General features: G+C 32.2%; 1 protein-coding gene across 1 annotated transcript in view; it reads left to right on the forward strand.

The window, feature by feature from the left end:
* The window catches only part of LOC132742969 (uncharacterized), a 51,675-nt gene that overhangs the window by 53 nt on the left and 32,387 nt on the right, over positions 1-19,235 (forward strand). Inside the window, exons 2-3 of the mRNA XM_060731476.1 lie at positions 9,313-9,417; positions 11,431-11,634. The gene's annotated coding sequence lies outside the window, so the exon portion shown is untranslated. The remainder of the gene's footprint in view (positions 1-9,312; positions 9,418-11,430; positions 11,635-19,235) is intronic.

A 19,235-nucleotide genomic window follows, 5' to 3' on the forward strand; every position in this document is an offset into this window, starting at 1 on the left:
TGATATTTAATTTTTATTAAAACTTTAGTGTCAAAAAATTTGACAAACATACTGGTCAGGGACCATCAACCGGACACTTTTTGAACATTTTTCTATACAAATTTCATAATTTTAAAGCTAAAGGTACGAAAATTTGACACAGTACAGCTAGGTTCTTCTCCTAACTAACAAACTAGTTTGTTTAGTTCTGATTATTTTGACACTTATATCCAAGGCCCGTCAAGGAGGGTATCAAAATTACCTAAATTGTACATACTACAGTACCATGTGTCCGGACAGATATGTAATAACGTTGATTTAATTCAGATAAAAGCTTTGGTGTTCTTTTTTTTATTTTTAACATGACACACAATATTTCAGCAGCAAATGCAGAAGTTTTGGATATTCTATTGTTTACTTTGCAAATAATTATTGCTGTTATATGAGGTCAGGCATTGCTTTCTTGACCCCCAAATTTCAACGTCAACATTCTTGAAATAGACATTAAAATATTACCATTTACGGAGGTTGAAATAAATTTATTTACTTAATTTTAGAAGAAACATGCATTTATTGTTGATAAAAAGGTGACTGACAACCACTGAACAAAGAAAATTCTAAATAAAGTATTTTCGAGGCCGTCCGGGTTTGGTGGTTGTCCGGTTTTGGTGGTCCCCAACCAGTATTGTATGAAAAATTAAACAGCTAATTAGAAAAAAACAACAGAATACTGTAATAAGTAATACTGTGTAAGTTAACTTATGCATATTATATTATTATTATTATTTCATTATATATTAGAAAAAAAAAACAGAATAATACTGTGTAACTTATGCATATTATATTATTATTATTATTTCATTTTATAAAATAATTTATTAAATAAATTAAACAAAACAAAATCTATCAATATCTTATAAATATAGATCTATTACCAAATAAGTTCAATATTTCTACAAATAACAAAACTGTTCAAATCTTACTGAGATTTTTTTATTACTTTTTTCCCATTGAATATAGTAAAAGTGAATCTGTACATATTGTGAGCAGAAGAATATAAAACCGTAATTAATGCTATGTCAGGTTTGTATAAAAACATGGAATAAGGATGAATATTACAATGAACTAACTAGCCTACTTTTCCGCAGCACTGCAAACATACTTGTAATTCTAAATAATACATGTAATATATAAAATGCAGTTGGCCTCTGTGACCAAGTGGTTTTGGTCCCCAAATGGATTAGGTCCAAGACTTATAGCCCCTCACCAATTGAATGTGAGTTCTAATCCTACCCCAGAGGCTTTGCATTATTTTATGTGAAAAAAACATCTACATCATTGTATTTTGTTCCATTCCATTCCTGTTAATTACATGTAATTGATTATATTTTTTACAGTTGTTCATATCACATGTTAAGAATCCTTTTTCATTAAAGCATTTCGAGAATTATCTTTAAATACATACATGTATTTAAGCTGTAAGTTGGATGTGTCACAATTTGAGCCCAAAGTGAATATATTTAATAGACAAAGTTGTTTCTAAAAACTATAATTGAAAGGTGAGGGACACTCATACAACACAAGGTTGGGTTTAACTTTAATAATTTTATTAGCTACTAGTTTCAATTGATATGATACACTTCATCAGGCATCAACTTGGTTCTATTAGTCAAATTTATCTTCAATTTACTTCAAAGACTGGTGAAAGTAAGTTTGTGAGTTTATACATATTATATACATATTTTATTCCAGACCATACACAATACATGATATAGTTTATTTACATACAGTCAAGTTTATATATTAAATCTTATCAAGTTCTTCTCTTAGTTTGATGATGGGTGATTACTCTGAACAGATATCTTTTAGCAAAAAGCAATAGTTCAAACAAAGCCTTGACTTACAGTGAAAAAATGTTCAAAACCTTTGCAATAAACTTTTGCCAAATATAGTTTTCTGAGTATAAATGACCCTTACTGGCTTTGGTTTTTATCCCAAGTTCTACTGTATTTTGCAACTAAGTAAATTACATTGTACCAATTTATCTACCTGTATTGGCATTTGGTCTTTTAATCATGTTTTACTATATTTTGCAACCAATCAATTTAGCTATAGGTATTTTATTATGTTTCAGCAGCATATGCATGTCAGAAAGAAGATAATGACTATAGATTAACATTATTGAATTAGGTCATTTAAAGCATGATGTCCCATTTAGAAAGCTCAGGCTTACATTGAGATTATATAATTTTTATGTAGAGTTTTCTTTTCTATAACACATTTTATTTATATCTGTCATATTGTGTATTATTTTTCATCTACTCTTTGAATTATTTTTGATATAGGTGGTGATTTAAATATTTCTCAGTAAACAGATGGATAAAATGTTGAAACAATTCTTTTTCATGACTTATTAAAAACAGTTTAAAACATTCCACTAAAAAATGTCTTCTGAATAGCGATGTTCTTAAAAGTTATCCAAAATAATCTTCTTTCAAATAAAGTTTTTTCTAATATCAAATTAAAGTTTATTGATCTTTAGATTTATAATATTGATACAACACTTGATTGATAATGAAAAAAAAAGTGTCAAGGGTTTCCCTGATAATTTTAGTAATTTTCTTGTGAAGATTTTGTACAATTTCAATTTAATTTGCGGCTTTATTAGAGAACTTTAGAGAGTCTTTAGACAGTTTCAGATAAAAAGTGTAATGCTTCTTGATAACCATCTCTCAGTGTGGGCTTTAATTGGATCCCCTTTAATTGCTGTTTCCATCTTCCTGCTGATAAGCCTTATGGCTTTTTAGCTCACCTGTCACAAAGTGACAGGGTGAGCTTTTGTGATCGCTTTTCGTCCGGCGTCCGTCCGTCCGTCGTCCGTCCGTCCGTCCGTAAACTTTTGCTTTAAATGACATCTCCTCATAAACCACTGAGCCAATTTCATCCAAACTTCACAGGAATGTTCCTTTGGTGGTCACCTTTAAAAATTGTTCAAAGAATTTAATTCCATGCAGAACTCTGGTTGCCATGGCAACCAAAAGAAAAAACTTTAAATATCTTCTTTTAAAAAACCATAAGAGCTAGAGCTTAGATATTTGGCATGAAACATCTTCTAGTGAGTGTCTACCAAGTTTGTTCAAATAAAAGCCCTGGGGTCAAAATTGGCCCCGCCCCTGGGGGTCATTGATTTTCCCTATATGCATATAGTAAAAACTTAAAAAATCTTCTTTTAAAGAACCGTAAGAGCTAGAGCTTAGATATTTGGCATGAAACATCTTCTAGTGAGTGTCTACCAAGTTTGTTCAAATAAAAGCCCTGGGGTCAAAATTGGCCCCGCCCCTGGGGGTCATTGATTTTCCCTATATGCATATAGTAAAAACTTAAAAAATCTTCTTTTAAAGAACCGTAAGAGCTAGAGCTTAGATATTTGGCATGAAACATCTTCTAGTGAATGTCTACCAAGTTTGTTCAAATAAAAGCCCTGGGGTCAAAATTGGCCCCGCCCCAGGGGGTCATTGATTTTCCCTATATGCATATAGTAAAAACTTAAAAAATCTTCTTTTAAAGAACCCAAAGAGCTAGAGCTAAGATATTAAGCATGAAACATTTTCTAGAGTATGTCTACCAAATTTGTTCAAATTAAAGCCCTGGGGTCAAAATTGGCCCCGCCCCGTGGTCATTGATTTTCCCTATATGCATATAGTAAAAACTTAAAAAATCTTCTTTTAAAGAACCATAAGAGCTAGAGCTTAGATATTTGGCATGAAACATCTTCTAGTGAATGTCTACCAAGTTTGTTCAAATAAAAGCCCTGGGGTCAAAATTGACCCCGCCCCAGGGGGTCATAGATTTTCCCTATATGCATATAGTAAAAACTTTAAAAAATTTGTTTTAAAGAACCCAAAGAGCTAGAGCTAAGATATTAAGCATGAAACATCTTCTAGTGAGTGTCTACCAAGTTTGTTCAAATTAAAGCCCTGGGGTCAAAATTGGTTTTCCTTATATGTGTATAGCAAAAACTTAAAAATCTTCTTTGAAAAAACCCAAATAGCTAGAGTTTAGATATTAAGCATGAAACATCTTTAAGTAAATATCTACAAAGTTTGTTCAAATAAAAGCCCAGGGGTCAAAACTGGCCCTGCCCGAGGGGTGTCATTGTTTTTAACTATATGTGTATAGTAAAAACTTAAAAAATCTTCTTTTAAAAAACCCAATGAGCTAGAACTTAGATGTTTTGCATGAAACAACTTCCTATGGGTGTCTACCAAGTCTGTTCAAATAAAAGCCCTTGGGTAAAAATTGGGCCGGGGGGGGGGGGGGGCTCTATACAGGTGAGCGACCTCAGGGCCATCATGGCCCTCTTGTTTTTGTTTCCCCTGGCTTTATCAACAAGTAAAGTGATAGATGCAATAGAAGTTCAGCTTGGTTTCGCTTCAAAGACTGGACATTAATAAAGATGTTGATGTATAAAAAAGCCAGTGTTTTGTCTATGCATGGTAATGAAGGAATGCAGATAGTGTGTGTGTAGCCATAAAGATTAGAGGATTTAGATAGGGCTGGTCTAGGGAGTAAAGGTCTGTGAATTGGACAGATATCTGTGTAACACTTTGTGTTGTATGTACATTATCAATGGCTATTTTTCAGACATTATACGAGAGGATTTGAAAATTTCTGTAAGTTATTTCAAGCTTATAATAAAACAGAGATTGTTGTGCAAGAAAGGGGATCAGAGAATATTGTTCTGTTGTGATTTATATGGGAAAGTAATGAATTGTACATGTCAGATCATATCTTAGTAAGTTACAGTTATTGTTAAAGGTTCAACACTTTATTATAATGAACTCAATCATCTTGCTTTTAATTTCAAACTGTCCAGGGCAGCTCCAACTAATTGTACTTTGCAATGAGTAGTCTCAATATTTCGACGGCAAGACAGACCGATTTTATAATCTTATATTTCATAGATGTCGAGAAGGGCATATATAAAAAAGCCCTAAAGCGCACAATTTGTTGGGCTATGCAATGAGATATTGTGCTATTTTGTGTCCAGGCAGTATCTAGCGAGATTCTGACCCAGAAAGAAAATATCTCAGAATCTAGCTTTGGCATTATTATTAATTTAATTATTTTGAGTAAATTGAGGGGTTTCATGTACAGAAGCAGCCAATATGCTATACAGATGTCAAGCTGCACTGATTTTACATGTCAAAATTTTTCAAAAAAATTCAACTTTTTACTCATTTATATTTTCATTCTGAAGATTTTTGCATTTTTTTATTTCTAAAACATTTATATTTCCATTGAATTTTAGCTATGAGAATTTCCTCAATAAAGTTCACAGAAAATTTAAGAAGATTTATTAATTTAATATTGTAATACTATGCAATGACAAAATGACTATTGTAATAAGATTCAATTTAGACTTCTGATCTTTTAACCATGTTAACTGACATAAAACTTTTTCTGCTGTTTACAAGTTATGTTAACAATATAGCTGTTTGTATAATATTTTAAAGACCCATTAAGCCTCAAAAATGCAAATAATTTTGCAAAATCATTTTAATGTCCTGTTACAGTTTCCAAAACATTTTCCAAATCATAAAGCCATATACATAGAGATGAGCCATCTTCTGCTTCTTTTGTATTTTGACAATTAGTGCAGTAATAAATATTTGGAATTTTAGTATTGGAATTCAAAATACTTCTTTGTTTACTGCTTTTGCTTGCTTTCTTTATCACAAATTATCATACATTCAGCACTATTTTCTTATAGTGGTAAGCATCATACATTATATGCTAAATCATGATAACAACATTATGAAACAATTTTCCTTTTCTACAAAAAGAAAGAAATATTCATATCTAAGGCTTTAAGTGCCTTTAAAGTTTAAACTTTATGCTACAAATAGACATGTTCTTTGTATTGCTCATAAATTGATGGTGTAATTTTAATTTCTATGCAGAACAACAATTTTAACTTCAGTCTAGACCAAAAAATTGATCGTGGATAGAAAATAATGACTTTTGCATTTTGATACAAACGTTAATGAGGGTATGATTGATGTGGTTTGAAATTTTCAATATATTTATCTCTAATATAAATGGTCTTTGTCAAAACTGAACAATTTCATTTCTTTTCCTGGGTGTTTAATTGGACTCAAGTTCTGCAATGTTTTAGCTAATATATATTTAGATATAGTCTCTCCCTTTGTTTTTCAAGGGCCAGTTTCGGGCCCCATACAAAAATTGTCCCCGTTGCCCTCTTTGAATAGTATATAATTATTTCTCTCCATTTTCTGAAAAAGAAAAAACCACCTTCCCTCCAACAGTCAATGAAAATGAAAAATATTTTTCGAGGTCTACTTCAACATAAGTGGGACAATGAGGGGCATTGCAGTTTCTAAAAATAATTATGCAGGTACGGGGCAGGAAACATGTGTGAACTCAGCAGTCAGGTAGCTGATGTCACTTGGGAGGATTGCGAAACATTCCGAAGGTAACATGTGTTCAAGTCACAATCCAGCTGCTCTTTAATTTTCTGACCCTGTGACAATTTCGTGCAGGCTTCTTTGAATCTGTATAATGCATTGATAGCATATAGAAGTTCTTATCATAGCTAAACTGTCCAGATAGTTTAGATGGATGTGATTGTGGTATATGATAGGCAGTAGAGCATGTATACATGTGGTTTTACACCTGGTACATGCCTGCAAACATGCATTGTAAACATACCTCGTGATTAATTCAGGTTTTGTTCTACAAACAATTCTAATGGGTTGAATATTAGGCCAGGCTGTACTGTTCCCAGTTAATCAGCTGCTTCTATTTCTGGAAATGGAATATAATCTTTTTTCTTTTCTTTTTTCAAGGGCTGTCATTGAATATTGCTGTATTAATGTATCATCGATATTCAACATTGGATTTAATTATCGATTAACAATTTGGGATATTGAACAAATATTAAACCCATTTCTCCCTGCCCTGTGAACTATTTCTCTACTTTTTAGCTCGACTATTTGATAAGAATAAGTAGAGCTATTGTAGTCACCCGAGCGTCGGCGTCGGCGTAACCACTTATGTTAAAGTTTTTGTAATAGTTCAAATATTTTCAAAGTCCATTGACATATGGCTTTGAAACTTTGCACACTTGTTCACCATCATGACCCCAACCTGTAGACAGGAGGAGGTAACTCTATCAAGCATTTTGACAGAATTATGCCCCTTTTTCGACTTAGAATTTACGTTAAAGTTTTTGTAATACCTCAAATATTTTCAAAGTCCATTGACATATGGCTTTGAAACTTTGCACACTTGTTCACCATCATGACCCCAACCTGTAGACAGGAGGAGGTAACTCTATCAAGCATTTTGACAGAATTATGCCCCTTTTTTGACTTAGAATTTACGTTAAAGTTTTTGTAATAGTTCAAATATTTTCAAAGTCCATTGACATATGGCTTTGAAACTTTGCACACTTGTTAACCATCATGACCCCAACCTGTAAACAGGAGGAGGTAACTGTATCAAGGATTTTTTTTACTATCAAGCACTAAGAATAGTCGAGCGTTGCTGTCCTACCGACAGCTCTTGTTCAAATACTTGTCTCTCTTTTGTCTTGGCTAACTTGATCCTTAGATTTAATTTTCAGAGGTCAGTAAGAAATAAGAACAAGAAAATTTAAATGTACTTCCTGTAAGTATTTTGTATTAGTGATGACTTAAAAACAAGCAGACATTTCACCTGTATGATGATGATGACACACTTTCAAATGGTTTCCACTGTACTTGTTAAAAAATATATCATATTTCTATAAATTTATTTTCATTGACAGCAGTTTTTTATTTGTTTGGGTAGTCAGACCAAACAAATAATGGGAGCGAGATTTCAGACCCTGATGTGCTTATTTGCAAAAACCGAAAGTAGTCCAAACTCCTCGAAGCACTTACTTCCCTTTATACACTAATGTGGAAAAATTAAAGGGAGATCACTGTGTAAAGATTGTCAAATTACAGGCGCATTAATTTTCAAGCTTTCTCGGGGAAGAAAAAATAGTTACCAATTGGTCGAAGATTTCTTATATTGTGTTATTCTTTATCAATATACATGGTTATATAAAGCTCCATGATTCCTACATCAGTGTTAAACAACAGGTTTACCGTGAACAAAATATATCAAAATTAATAAGGGTTACAATTTCTAATTTAGAATAATGTGGTTTTCCCCAGGCCGTTACCTTATAACTTCCCTGTGGCCGCGAGGTTTATACACTCGCTTAGGAAGCGAGAGGTCTGGAGTTCAAATCCAAGTTAAGACAACTTATGTTTTTGTTTTAAATAAATATTGAATTGAATTTCAATGTTGCAATCAGTCTTAAAGCCAATTTACTACAGTTATAACACTGGAAACAGCATTGCTGGCACTATACAAAAACAAATTGGTTTATAATCTCACAACCTTCACCTTTCTGACATTCCGAGACACAATCAAATTCAGCGCCTTCTGTGCTTTGATTTACCCATGTGATACCCTGCTGAATTTGTGTAATTTATTAACATCAGATTTGGAATAGTACATTCAGAGCAGCAGGTTTTGATACATTTTGTACAAAATGTATATCAAAATGCATAAAAAGAGCTACCAGCCAGACTGGAAACTTTTGGCTCATTTTGTGATGTAATGTCAATATTCCTCCCAAGAAAAATAGACTGCATGCAAGACTGACAGAGTCAGGGATGATGTGATTTGTTATACTTTTACTTTAAGCTTGCTGGCGGCATCTTAATATTCTCGTGTATCAGACCAGTGCAGACCAAGATCAGCTGGCAGACATCTGACTGTCATCCTATCATGGTCTGCACTGCTCACTATTCACTCAGTACATATTTTGAAATTTTCACTTAATATGATGAATAGCATTGTCCATATTGAAAGAATTTATAGATAAGTCCATTTAAGATATTTAGCATTTCTAACAGTCAAAATAAATTTGTATTCCATCAACAAAAATTAGGCCAAGTCACTCAAAACTAAAAAGTTCATGGACAGTACATATAATAATAATTTTGGTATTCTAGGCTTAATTAGTTGAATTTTTAACACTTTGCAGCTGATAGATGTATAATGGTATGGCCTCATGAATCTTGGCTTAGTGATTTGTTAGATTATTAGCTGGATATAGAGATATATCTCACCCCTGTTAAACACATTTATCAATCATTACTAGGTATGTTCAACAGAGATTAAAATTTTCAACCTGTCATACATATATAATGATGTTTTATCTTTGTATGATTTTATACAATATTTGTGAAGGATTTTTTCTTTTTCTTCTAGATTCAGAGAACCCTTGTTGTGGTTAAAAAGAAATCATGGAAGTTAAAAGCCGGAACATTACAATATTTTGAAATAAGGTGGAACATTAGAATTATTTTGAAACAGGTAAGGTTTTGTTATAATTATGCTTTCTAACTGTATAAGATAGATTGTAAGATATTTATTTTTAAATATACATAACTTCAGAACGTTATATACATAACTTCAGAACGTTCAGGTAAAAAAGTTAAGTTATAATAACCTGCACAGTAAGCCACTATATAATGCAACAGAAACTGATGTTATTATAAAGAATTTTTTGTATGTGTTAGATTTTAAGTCGCAATTGTTATGTGTAATGCAAGCTTAACTGGTGGATGAAAACCTAAATGTGCTGCTCATGCTAATTTATTGGCAGTAATAATGATGGCAAATAGTAATTAGTATTGAACTAGTTATACTATTTTATGTTGGCTTTAAAAAAAAAATTTGCAACATAAAATACTACAATGTAAAATAATATCTCAAATGCCTCTGGGATATCATATGAAATATATATTGCAGTCAGTTATGTACACCAATTATCATGCAGTTTTTATGTTATTGATCATTAAATCGAGATAGAGAGGAGAAAAAAACATGAATGGTTTTAAAATACAAGATCAAAGATTAGGAAAAAGTAGCACTTGAAAAATACAAAAAAAAACAACAAACCACTTTAAGTTAATTTGTGAATTAATGCCATTGTTTTACAAAAAGTACATTTTGTGCTATGAGTGATTAAACTGAAAACAGTATCAAATTTATCCTAACAGTTTTTTTTGTTGTTGTTGTTTTGGGAGTGTTTTTTTTGTGGAAAAAAATATCAATTTCCAAACATTTAGAATGTGAATTTCACCAGCAATTATTATTATTATGTTAAAAGTTCAGCAGACTATTTCTGCTAGTGATATGATAATTGGATCAGATATTATTGAAGTTATTGATTGATAATTACTGACACTGAATTGGCCAAACATCTGCTCTTTACAAAATGGTCTGGGTTCATCAGAATTTGAATAGGCTCGAGTTACACCCTTTAAACTCTGCTACTACAACCTTACAATATTAAACACTTTCCACAAATTGATTTGATTTTGCATAATCCCAAGCCTGCTGAATTTTGTATAGTTTTGAATTTGGAACAGAATTTGGATTTTGATACCATTTAAGCAGCCAACCCAGGTTAGACTGCACAAAGACTTAAATTTCTTTCCCCTCACTGCTGTAGGTTCAAATATCCAGAGGTACTTTGGATTCTTTCATGTAATGAAGCTCTCTGGCTAGCCTATGGAAAGGAAGTGGTTCTACTCAGGTACCTAGCTTATGCCTGAAATATTGTATAAACAGCAATCTGATTTCTTCCTTTTCTGATAAAGCCGGAAAGGTAATGTTATAATATTATGACTAACAATAATGGGGTGACTTAAAACACCGCCAAACAATGAGGGAACAGAGGAGCTTTAACTGGTCTTACTTGAAACTGTAATCTTAGGGGTTTTTTTTAAAATAAAAGCACGGAAAGGTATTGTTACATTCTACTTTGTTTGTGTTATTCTGCTTTTCTAATAACTGGATGGCCCTCATGGAAACCAGAGTGAGCAAATGATTTGCTATTATGCACAGAAGTAAATGGTCCAGACCTTCTTCAAATGGTACACAAATCTCAAAAAATTATTTGTAGTCTGTCGCATAAGAATCTCTATAAAAGGGGAAAATTTCCTTAATAGATTATTTAGTAGGCTTATTAAGGAATTATAAATTCATGAAAATTGTAAAATTAGCCTTCTGAAAGTTTGTCAGTTAAGTACATGTAGTTTTTAGATTAATTTGCATATTAAGGGGATGCAAAAAAAAATGCCTTTACAATGTAAATGTTCTGCACATTTAATCGAGCAATTTATGAATAACCAACCATCCACATTGGTAACATCTTGTATAGAACATAAAAGATCTGTAACTTGTATATATGGCTACATTTAGGGAAATACTTTTCCACATTATTGGCAAAATGCAGAATTATTGTATCCCAGCATGCAGCAGTGGTGACTGGAAATGCATAGATCAGTGTATAACTAAATGCCTGTCATTTTATTACAGGGAGAGGACAGGGCGTTAATGATCAAGAGATAAAAAGGCTCCTCAGTTGGAATTAGTGTGCCTGAAGCTAATGAAAAACTGTTTGATTGCCTCCCTCGTCAGTGATTTAGGAGGAAATTTTCTGAGATTTTTACAAGAACCAGAGTCAGGAAACTGTGTTTTATGGAAAAGCTGTAACCGAAACTGTGAGATATTGTGCTCAAGGTAATACTTTTATTTATTTATTTTTGTGTCGCCTCTACGGAGTAGTGGCGACATATAGGGATCACTTCTCCGTCGTCTGTCTGTCCGTCTGTCTGTCTGTCCGTCCGTCACAAAACTTGTCCGGACTACTGCTCATAAACTACTGGTGCAATTTCATCCAAACTTTACAGGAATGATCAGTACCAAGTCTAGTTGTGCATGTTGTCAGCATTTTCCGGTTCAGTGATTTTTGTCAGAGTTATGGCCCTTTAATAATTTTTAATTTTAAAGTTTGTCCGGACTACTTCTCTTATACCACTAATGCAATTTCAATGAAACTTTACAGGATTGATCTATAGCTCAAGTCCTTGCGCATATTGCACGGGTTTTCCGGTTGAATGATTTTTGGCCGAGTTATGGCCCTTTGACAAAAAGGTGTTTTTTTCTGTGTGTTGCCAGATACACAAAAGCTTGTCTGGACTACTCCTCATAAACTACTGGTGCAATTTCATCCAAACTTTACAGGAATGATCAGTACCAAGTCTAGTTGTGCACTGTCCGTCTGTCTGTCACAAAATTTGTCCCATCATGAAATTGGCCATTATGAGGCGACACATGTGATTACTGATCGCTCTTGTTTTTGATAATTTTTACTTGTCAGAATTGAAACAAACAAAAAAAAATTAATAAATTACTTGTACATTGCTATGCTTTACTTAATTGTAAAAGAGGGATATATAAAATATAGTTCAAATTTCATTTAATTTATATAGACTGACTGTTTAATAATTTCTTATGACTGACTAATTATTTTATTCTATGGCAAATTTAGACTGCAAAGACTTAGTAAATTGCAATTGACTTCTTTCACAAATATTTAAACATTTTTAAATAAGAGAATTCTTTAAGAAAAGAGCATAATATATATTGTGTATTATAAGAAAAAATTAATAATGCATACCTGGTACATGTACTTTTAATCTAATGGAATTTTATGGAATTACATTCTGGTTTGTAATTATTCATGTCATTCAAGTAATCAAGCACCCCCTTTGGGAGTTATTGACAGACTTACTTAGACATACTGATTGTACTAATGTAAATGAAGAATATGCTTTAACCAAGTGATCACAATGAATAAATAATGAAATAGTCTCAAAGATAAAAGAGTTATGTCTTTATTTATGACAACGGTAGACAAACGAAGATTACAGTCAATTCTGATCGAAATATAAATTTAAATATAGAAAGAAAGAAATTGGCACATTTTGTTATAAATTCAAATATAGAAAGTTTGGCACATATTGTTATGCTTGCAGTAAAAGTCTATAACAATAGGTACATGCATATGTATAGGCCATCTGTGACATGTAGGGAATGCGGTCTTTTATCTGTAGATATGTGAAGTAGCCTTTATATGTTGTTTTTGTTTAGTTATCTTATTATCTAACTTTGTCATTATATATATACATGCTCATGATTTAAAATTCTCTTTATTTTCATTTTAAGCTCGACTATTTGATAAGAAGTAGAGCTATTGTAGTCACCCGAGCGTAGGAGTCGGCGTAACCACTTAAGTTAAAGTTTTTGTAATACTGCAAATATTTTCAAAGTCCATTGACATATGGCTTTGAAACTTTGCACACTTCCCAACCTGTAGACAGGAGGAGGTAACTCTATGAAAAAAATATAATAGGAAAGTTAATGATGTTGTGGTATTAATGGTTCATTATAAGAAATAGTTTATGAAACACATGTTTTACAATGCTTGGCCTTTTTGTCCAGGTGCAACATCATTTCTACATAACATGATAATTGCTGTGTAATATTACAAATTCTGTAGAGACAGTTTTATGCCACAGTCAATTTACAGCATTCAACAATAATGATTTTTTACTGCCAAGTTTGTAACATCAATGTAAATTGTTTAGATGATTTATAACAGGGGTGCATAGTTCCAATGTTTTCATGATTGGCGTCTAGATTGGAGATGCAATAATATAGGCTCGGTATTCATATGATTTTGGGGTTGTTACTGATATTCAATGTTTCATTTATTTTCCTGGCTCCTCTTTATGTCTGGTAAACATAGGGAGGTTTGACTCTGAGACCAAGATTGGCCCACCTAGCTCTAGAGGGAGAGCATCGAATTTGTAATCCAAGGCTTCATGGTGGTTTGATCCTTAGGGCAAGGCAAATTTCTCATGTAAGAATTGATGTTAGATAATAAGTCTAATGGTCATTTGCTTCTCACAGCTGATTTAGAAATCATGTTGCATTAGTTTTCTGTCACTTGCGGAAAAATTGTTAATTACTGGTCAGTTATCTAGGAAAGCAACTTAGGTGGAACCATCCACCAAGATATGAATGAATATATGTTAAAATTACAAAAAAACCAAACTAGTAAACTCTGGGTTTAGAGAAAGTTGTATGTTGCTCTTTTTATTATCTGAATTGTTTAGCTTACAACAAAACCACAACATTTATCACAGCGTAGGATAGTGTGAAAGTAAAAACTGCACTAGAATTTTCACTTCTTTTCTGTTGACTTTGTGTAATAGACTTTGTTTTTTATTAATTTTGAAACACCCCAGGTTTTTAAAGACCTTACTTAGAGGGGCGGCATATAGATTTTCCCTTGTATGTCTGGCTGTGACAGTCTGTCCATCCATAGACTGATGAAACGGTGGATTGTTGGGGCATCTGTGTCCTTAATGGACACATTTCTGGTTCCAATATTATTATAATTGTAATGGTCAATTAACATTGAGAAGCTTGCAGAATAAATGTCTGGTTTAACTAGATGGATTAACTTTGAATACTTGAAGCAGACGACTAGCTGCAGGTAATGGTGCTTGCAATCAGAGTTGAATTTTCTGTATCAAGATTTAGCTTGTAGCAAGAGACAGCATATTTCCAATTGCAGCAGATGACATAGTGTATGAAATTTTTGTCAGGGAAATATCATAAAGTGGGAGAATTTCATTAATGAATCATACACTGTGATAAAATAAATGACTGTAGCACACTAGTTACTGCCATGTACACATCATCAGACAGTTTTACATGTAAAGTATATATTTTAGTGTCAGTTACATCATTCTGTTCATATGTCTTTTTCTGGCATATATTGTTTTATATAATAAACCTGGAATCAATAGAAAAAATAGATTTTTTTCCTGTCTGCAAGTTTCTATTAGCTTGAACCTTCATATTTTAACATAATTATTCAAGATACCTCTGGATATCTTGACTCAATGACATTTATTTTAAAATAATTAAATATACCTTTGATCCAATTTAGTGACCTTGACCATCAGTTTTCAGAAAATTTCACTGTAACTTTTGAAATATATTTCATTTATACTTTGACACAACTCACTTTTGGACAAGAGCTTGATTGAAATGTATGACCTTGACTTACATCTGATATTAAAAAAAAACATTAGTATTATGTTAGTGATATTTGTATATTTCATAATTATATTCCTCTGGCAAAATGCTTTTTCCATCGTAAAGTCACCATTATAAATGTTACATTTAATTTACATATTGATACAGCTTTACATATAAATGGATACATGGGTTTAAATTATTCTCTTTGATAATGAATCTCCATATATGCAAACTATCTAGATCACAGAAGCTGATGTGAAGGTTTAGTATCTGTTGTTGCTTATACTTTTCACCCCTTATTTTCTGAGGTAATCAAAAGCAAGGCATTTGTTTTTTGTATCAACAAAGTGAGGGTCTGAAGATTGTCGTACACTCTGAAAATGAGTATAATACGTTTCTGGCATAGAAATTTGTTGACTATAATTCTTTAGTTTCACACGCCCAACTATTACAATAACTGGCATCACGGAAAAGGGAGTATCAACTGTTTTTGTTGATATAACCAAGCTTCAGAAGCCTAATTTAGTTACGACTCTTTTGTCTAGTATGATAAAAGTGACAGTTTTGGGCTACTGTTTCATGTTTATAATTGACTAGATTTCTATTTTAAGAGAAACAGCATGTGAGAGTGGTTGTTCAGCTTTGTTGTTACCAATGTATGATGGGGGAAAACTTTAGTGATGTTGATTTAGGACCTAGTCAGAAAAAGCTTAGATTACAAGCAAATAAATCATGGAGAACAATGGCTTTTTATGTTGAAATTCAGTTATTGATTATGTATGTGTTAACATGTTATAAAAGAAGAAGAAAAATAGAGATTAATTTCTATTTATTTCAAATACTGACATATTCTTCAATATTATAAGCAGGTCTGTTTCTTAAATAGAATAATAAAGTTATGCTGAACCTGATTTCTTCTGATGGTGCATTATGCATTTTATATCATAGGGCAATTCTAAGTTGCTGATATGCCCTTCATCCTTTCAGCGCTTCTGTCACACTTTCACACCTGTTTATATCAACTTTATTTATTGACCAACCTTTGATATTTTTGTGGTGATACCTACCTTGGGTTTCTACCCTTTGATGATGTGGCATGTCAAATGGGTCAAAGCCAAATTGAAACTGAAAACAGGTTCAAGATTACTGTTATATTCTTCATATTAGTAGGGTATCATTTTAGCTTTGTCAAATTAACAAGGGGTCTCAGATCCATCTATGTCCAACTATGTTCATCTTGCAGTCTTGTTTTAATGACTGATTATGGACAGTAAATACTGTCTATAAAGATTATCATTGGATAAAAGTCTTTGTTTCATAAAACTTATCTTTCAAATTTAAGCTCCCAAAACAAATAGAATTTGATGTTTACTCAAGAACATGAAAACACGTGATTATGGTTCTAAACATATTACATAGACTTGTCCATCTTTCAATCTGGACAAAATCATTCATCACTTTTATGGAAAATTTTGAGCTTGATACTGACTGAATAGTGAACAGTGCCAACTTATTTTGATCTGCAGTTTGCACTAAGTCACATGGGTAGATTCAGCACAGGTTTGCAAAGATGTACCTGTAAATAAATACCCATTTTATTTAAGAAATCTAGTTTGATGTCAACAAAGATAATCAGTTGTTGTCTTCCATGGCAAAGAGTACAATTGAAGTAATTTTATTTTTAATAAGTTGTAATTTTATTGCTATTGAATTATAAACATCTTATATGATTACCAAATATGATAATGTTTATAAGAAAAAAAGACTTTATTCTGTTATATTTGAAGATTATAATCCAGATAAGATTTCATCTGCGGTTTATTTTATGAAAGGGTTTAATTTGATGTCAAAGTTTTAAGGAGATTAATTCTCTTTTTTCCCCTTCAAAAAAATCTTTTGACACAGTTTAATAAAGATCACCCGTATGGTTTTTTTTTTCACCTAAAAAGGCATTCATCAATAAAGGGTCAGCTTATTTTGAGACTTTTCATCTGAGGGTTGTCATTGTTTGATTTTATGTATAGGCATTTTTCTCTATGAATTATTTTGTTGAAAAGCTTACCTTTGGGTTCTTTTAGTACATGTACCGAAAGTGTACATTTTAGGGGTGAAAAAATTTCACTTTAGAGATATGTTTGAAGATGGACAGAAGGTAAAGTAGTTTACTATTAAACCTTTTACACTTTTTCAAGTGTTTTAATGGGATTTTGTGATTTATTTCTCAGATTGTAGGTGACGATTTCATTTAAATGTATAATAGAGAGGAAATTGGGGCTACCTGTGAAGTTTTCACATTAAAGATTTTATAATCTGTTGAAAAGTTAGATAAATTCATGGGGCAAGGTAATAAGGTATTAACTCTGTGTGACTGGATTATGTCAAGGATAAAAAATAGATATATTTGTTGGTTTCATTATAAAAAAAATTGATTCTTAGATGAAATAGAATGGAAAATATTAAAGTATCTGTTTAAATAAATGCACTATTTAAATGTTGTTAATAAATCTGAATACTTTGTGGGGAAAAATAATTTTAATACTTATGTACATGTGTATAATTTGTTATTATATTAAAGTATTATTGTCGCTGATGAAATTGATTAAAGATTTAATTCTTTAAAAGATAAGTTCAGATAATCATTATTTAAAACTTGATACAGTTTGTGATAAAATTCAATGATTTTTTATCATATTATTAAATAAGTTTGACATATTTTAGGATTTCTGTCATTCTATTACTAATTTTCAGAGGAAAGGGTTAGGGTTGACTTAGTGGTAAAGGACTGTCATTGCCTGGCAACCTACAGGGTTTGAGCCTTATTTGACCATGACCATGTTTGATGCCAGCACTTGTTCGTTCCAGAAGACATTTAATTAGTGTGGTTCTGAATCTGTAAAATAATTAAAGCTAAATTCATTATAATTAAGCTAAAATAAATAATTTCTTAAATGTCTAAATTTACACAATTAGTATAATTAGAACAAAAAGAAAACATTATTCGTATAAACAAAAAAAATGACAACATATGTTTTATGTAAGTGTGCTAATGAACCCTTTAGGGACAGAGGATGGCTCTCGGTTGGTTTTGTGACACACAGTTAATAACGCATGTGTCACATGACACACTACCTGTAAATAGTTTATATACATGTATTGATGGTATTTTCACCTGGAGCAGTTCATAATGTATACACACTTGTTTAAAGTGAAAACCAGTTCTTTTGTGGTAGGTTGGGATCATTAATTTTAGTATGACTTTTTCACTTTTTCGACACCTTTTATTCTGGCATGGTGGATTAATTTTTTGTTTACATGATTATTAACTAAGTGTGGTGAAATGTGCGTAAAAAAACATATAACTTAAAGCAATGTTTGGTTGTTTACCTGTTGTTGACAGTTTAGCTAAGAAAGTGAATTTTAATGGATAATTTTATGATTTGGATATAAAACGCAGGATTTATTTTGGTTTGGTAAGCTTTTGTACATGTTGTGTGACGAGAATAAATTTTGGAAGGACTTTTATATTGGCTTTAGAATGTAGTATTTAAAAATGAAGCAAGTTGATCAATTTGATGGGGGAGGGGAGAGGAGTGTGTTTGCTTTTTAGCTCACCTGTCACAAAGTGACAGGGTGAGCTTTTGTGATCGCTTTTCGTCCGGCGTCCGTCCGTCGTCCGTCCGTCCGTCCGTCGTCCGTCCGTAAACTTTTGCTTTAAATGACATCTCCTCATAAACCACTGAGCCAATTTCATCCAAACTTCACAGGAATGTTCCTTTGGTGGTCACCTTTAAAAATTGTTCAAAGAATTTAATTCCATGCAGAACTCTGGTTGCCATGGCAACCGAAAGAAAAATCTTTAAATATCTTCTTTTAAACAACCCTAAGAGCTAGAGCTTAGATATTTGGCATGAAACATCTTCTAGTGAGTGTCTACCAAGTTTGTACAAATAAAAGCCCTGAGGTCAAAATTGGCCCCGCCCGGGGGGGTCATTGATTTTCCCTATATGCATATAGTAAAAACTTAAAAAAATCTTCTTTTAAAAAGAACCGTAAGAGCTAGAGCTTAGATATTTGGCATGAAACATCTTCTAGTGAATGTCTATCAAGTTTGTTCAAATAAAAGCCCTGGGGTCAAAATTGGCCCCGCCCCAGGGGGTCATTCATTTTCCCTATATGCATATAGTAAAAACTTAAAAAATCTTCTTTTAAAGAACCCAAAGAGCTAG

The sequence above is a fragment of the Ruditapes philippinarum genome, unplaced genomic scaffold, assembly GCF_026571515.1.
Source record: "Ruditapes philippinarum isolate M1 unplaced genomic scaffold, ASM2657151v2 ctg1781_1_1_1_1, whole genome shotgun sequence".
In the NCBI taxonomy this organism is placed as follows: Eukaryota; Metazoa; Mollusca; class Bivalvia; order Venerida; family Veneridae; genus Ruditapes; species Ruditapes philippinarum.